The following is a 5,102-nucleotide window of genomic DNA, read 5'->3' on the forward strand; positions in this document are numbered from 1 at the left end:
AAATGGGCTTAGAACCATTAGATAGACTTGTATGATTCTTGTGTGAGCCAATTTGGTGGCTAGATTCTTAGACTTCTTGTGTGATTAACAGTTAGTCTTTATTAACAACGATCGATTCAAAGGATGAACCAGTGGATCGTGGATATCGAGGTAGGCGTGGCTTATCATCAAAAGAGGTGGGAATACTTTAACTCTTTTGAAACCATTGTTTGTTTCTTTTACAAAAGTTTATGTTTAACAAACTCATGCATTGTTTGTTCGTGCCTTTCATGCATTGTTTAATTTATGTTATGATTGTTCTGTTGATTCTTTGAATCTTTCCATGAATTGGAAAGGGATTGTAATGTTTGTCGTCATTATGAATTGTTATTGGAAATGAGAATTTCCACGTGTGGTATATAGGATACGCTCCTTCATATTTATATCTACATGAATTCAGCTTTTATACTTATTAGGTGTGGAACAACCCGGCATCAATATATCTATGTAGGTGTGGAAAAACACCCGACATCACTAATATATATTGTTTGAAGAAGGAGTTAGTCCATATACATTGTTTGTGCATTTCCAGTGACTTCGTCACTTTGATGTTTGGGAAAACATGAATTGTTTTCCAAATCTTGCTCATGATTTCTTTAAAGTTAATTGTTATTCCTGCTGGGCACCCCTTTTAGGGATGATGTGCTCACCCATTCCCACTTTCAGTTTCAGAGACAGATCAGAGTTGCGCAGCGAAAGCTTCGAGGCGTTGATTTCGTTTGTTAGATTACTTCTACTATGATTATTATGTGGTATATTTTATTTGCAATCCAAATGACTATTATATATGTATCAATTGAGAGGAGTTCCTGTATATATATTTCTGAGCGGGGTTAATTTTGGGTTAAGTTTTGTAGAAGATTTCTTAATTGAATGTTTAAGTAAATGATTTAGATTCTTAGTGCCTCTTTATTAGTTAATCTCTTGGATTAATCAGCTGCTAGCTTTGGGGGCGCTACATGTTGTTTCGAGAATGTATCAAATATGGCAGTGTTACTTTCAAACAAACCTATATGCCGAGATACTTTCTTATATGTTGAAAAGTTATTGGATCCAACTTTTAGCTAGTCCTCAATAGAAGTTTGACCCCTAATAGGATTTAACAAAGTCACATTTAAAAAAAAAACTTTTCTAACATGATTTCAAAGTCTGGGTTCACCACTAGATAAATATATCTAGTTTCCAAAAAGTTCAACACTAATACATGACATGAGTCATATTAGTGTTATGTTGAAATCACAAAAGTTTAAAAAAAGTATGTTAGGTAACTTAATATAATAAGTTGTGGAAACAACCAATGTATGTTATTCCTTTTGATACTTAAATAATAAAAATTATCAGGTCATCTAAACAACTAAAATCATGTAAAATAAACTTCGCATATTATGTTTACAATGAATACGACTGTAAGAACTTGATGATAATGGAATAAGTCAAAGTTATTAGCTAATAACCCCCAATCTAAATGATAATATATTCGCCTGTCTTCAATACTTCCTTTGCTCTTCAATGAGTAATTAGAGATTGTGTCGATATTTCTATATCATAAGTCTAACTTAACGAAGTTGACTTTAGCAAGCAATTCAAGCGACCTATTTTTGGAACTAGACATGACATCCAAACTTGATATACCAATGCTTGGTGTGTTCAACCGAACATTGATTTAACACATTGATTAGATAAAACTAGCTAGCATTAATTAGACTAAATGACCTAAATTACATATTAATCGAAACAAAGTGAAACATACCTTAGGTATAAGGGAGATCTTTTTCTAACGTCTCTAAAATAACCAAGTTTTCTTTTTAAGAATCTATCTTACAAAAACAAATGTGTTTTGTCCAATCTGACGGCTTTGAATAAGTCTTTTTGAGCCATCAACGACTCCCACTGCTTTCAAAACACAAGAAAATGCGAGAGATAAATCGCGGCTCAAATTGCACCCTTTTCTTACGCCCTCATCTGACGCCCCAGATTCGACTTTGACTCCCTTAAATGTCAATGCAATCCCATTTATAAAGGTGAAGTTGCGAAAGATAAAGCCTTCGTTGACTCCCTTCAATCGACATACGTTATGAATGAAAGAATAGAGAGTTGTTCCTAACATAATTCCCGTAAATTATTCATACGTTACATAAAAAAGAAATTCATACGTTACGAATAAAAGAAAATCCCCATTAACATCTCCCAAATTTCAGATGTTCGACTACATAAACCTCAAAAGAGGTTATCTCCCAAAGTTTCGCAAGTGCTTCTTCACCGTACTCTTCAAGATTAATCCGTCAAAACTCCGTGAGTTTGATTATGGGCATTTTTGGTTTGATACATTTTTCTGAAATGTTTCTTTGATTTAGTTGTTTGGATAGACTGGGTTTGCTAATATTTTTGGATGTATTTTTGCAGATTTTGACAATCAATCCTTGGAGATGCTCAATTACACAAACCTCAAATACCAAACGCTCTCATTTTCTTTCTTCACCATGCTCTCAGTTTCTAGGTACTTTTTTATTTGTCAGTTTTTCTTAAATTTGATATGATCTCTCAATTGGTTGATGTTGTTGCAGATTTTTGGTCATTGAGAAAAGAGCTACCATCATCCATCTCAGGTAAGTAATTTAAATCAACACCAAACTACCAATCTTCTGTTCTTGAGTTTGTCAGATTTTGTGTGCAACATTTTTAGTGCAAGTCGCTTTCACCAGAGTCTATGGTTTTTTTGTGTTAATTTTAAAACTGTGACTGTTATAGAGTTAAGAAAAGTCTGCTATTAGTTCATTTTGTCAATTTTGAATTACATAAGATCTTTTGAGCAACTAAAGTGTCTGTCTTTTCAGTGGTATTGTGTTCGGGATTTTCAGTGCAAATTGTAGTCACTTCGTTTGAGCAAGAAGAAGGATCGGAACCATATAGATATCTGTCTAAATGATGCCATATCTGTACCAATTCGAGCAACATGCAAAAGTTTAGGGTAAGTTAAGAATTACAGAACTAGAGCTGACAGAAAGAACGTAAACTATATGAAATTGCTTCTATGTTTCCTTGATTAATGTGCTTTCATCTCCTTCACTTACATGGTAACTAAATAGTTAATTACAATTGCCTTCGATTTTGTTACTTGGTGTATTTCATTTCTCATTTAATGTACGATTGCTCCTAATATTTTGCAATGTTGCGCAGCATTCAATGTTAGCGAGAGATATCAAGGAGCCAAAGGTTAGTCTGCTCATAGGTGAAAACCGGTTAATCGGCATCAACGAATCGTTGAGAGTGCGGTAATTCTAAAATTTTCCATTTAAGCTGGATTGTTCGTTTACCAATTTTTTCTTGAGCTTGCATCATTAATCTGGAACTTATTTGAAAATATTACTCGGTTCTGCATATGACCATTTAGTTTTAAAAATGTGGGGAAAGAGGGATTTTTATGTTATACACTATGCTGGATAGATAAGTTATGGGGAAAGAAGCGTAACAGTAGTACCTGCTGTTCCAAGCTACATCAACTGAGGCATTTTTAAGACCATTTGAACGAATAGGTACAACCTTCCCATCATTGATGTGTGCACTATTCTTAGTAGATGACAGAACTGAATGAGCAAATTTTGTCTCAAGTATATATATGCTTTAAAACAATGACATAGAGGTTTCAATGTGTTATTTGCGGTTACTGAATTGCTTAATGGTAACCTTAATTAGTATTTATCTGAAATTTGGTTGACTTAAAAAAAAGCTACCAGATACTGGATGGGGAAAAAATCTAGTAGAGGTTTCTGGCCTGAAATCGGCATCAATTTTTTTTTTTTACAGAAATAGTCCATTGGTTCCCACAGAGGTAATCAGAAAAATTTGATTTGATCTACAATTTTAAGTTGTTACCTTTCTTGCTTCTGTAGAAGATGAGAGTTCCAGTTTATATTTCTAGGTAAAAAAGTAGTGAATTGATGTTAAACTTTGTCAAGAGAGGATCTGCACATTTCCATGCACTCACCAACACAAGAAGCTTAAGAACTATCACCAGTCCAGTTCCTTAATAGCAGTGAAACTTAGATAATATTTAGATTGTATTGGTTTCTAATTTCCTTCTCTTGACAGTAATGCTAATTTTGTCATTTTCGTTACTGCTATTGTAGTTGTATCATCTTAATCTTATGGAGGTCACACTACCTGTTTTGTATATGAAAAAAAAAAATATCAGTGGAATCACATAAAGAATTATAATAAAGAGAATTCCATGTCACCTTTAAGCATTCAACCCGATTCCATGGCAGATATTTTGAAATTTATTCGTGATCCCTAAATTTCGAAAGGAGTGTTAGTCACTTAGATTCACCTTTTCGGAAAGTGTGGAACTGATATATATCTCAGTATACTTCTTTATGGAAGTTATTGAGCATGAATTTGGTGATCCCTAAATTGTCAGGCAGATTTCCATGTAATGCATTACTTCTAAGGATTGTTTCTTTAGTTCAGGAATAATTTAACTATTTTGTTGTGATACAATTCGGGTTTTCTCTTCATCCAACTATTACTATGTTAAAGTGTTGGAGTTCTCCTTCATGCAAGCTGCCTTCAATGGTTTCTCCGACGATGTTTCTTCTAAAATTTCCCATCGCTTCGGGTAACAGCAAGCGTTTTTCCCTCTGTTGATTTGCTTGAAATGCCAACTATATGTGAACAGGTAAGGTAAGAGTAGTACTGGATAATTGAGTGAAATGATACTCTAGCATATGGTGATATCTGGAATACAAACAACCTGGCCACATATATCATAACATGTACATCCACTTTCTTCTTTTTTGCCCACGAACTAAGTTTCTAGCCTACTGTTAGTAGAGTTTTTAAAGGTTTGCTCACTTGAAAAGAAACGATTTAATTGAGATGTTAAGACATCCAAAAATGTAATCTAATGGTCATCTAACATTTATAATCTCAGCATGAACTCATATAAATAAAAAGACCTTGGATTCAAGCCTTAAAATTTGAATCATTGAATTTCTTAAGATGTTTTGGATATCTATTAAATGTGTGGAAACTTATTTGTGACCTTTTATGCAGATTGTGCATGG

At 33.6% G+C, this 5,102-nt stretch overlaps 1 long non-coding RNA gene across 1 annotated transcript; it reads left to right on the forward strand.

Annotated features, from left to right (window-relative positions):
• The first annotated feature begins 2,126 nt into the window (after positions 1-2,126).
• Positions 2,127-3,308, forward strand: LOC113314104. Its single transcript, XR_003342268.1, has 5 exons — positions 2,127-2,331; positions 2,443-2,536; positions 2,604-2,645; positions 2,874-3,007; positions 3,217-3,308. It is a non-coding gene; the product is annotated as an uncharacterized LOC113314104 (long non-coding RNA).
• The last annotated feature ends 1,794 nt before the right edge of the window (positions 3,309-5,102 follow it).

Source organism: Papaver somniferum, chromosome 9 (genome assembly GCF_003573695.1).
Source record: "Papaver somniferum cultivar HN1 chromosome 9, ASM357369v1, whole genome shotgun sequence".
NCBI classification, from domain to species: domain Eukaryota; kingdom Viridiplantae; phylum Streptophyta; class Magnoliopsida; order Ranunculales; family Papaveraceae; genus Papaver; species Papaver somniferum.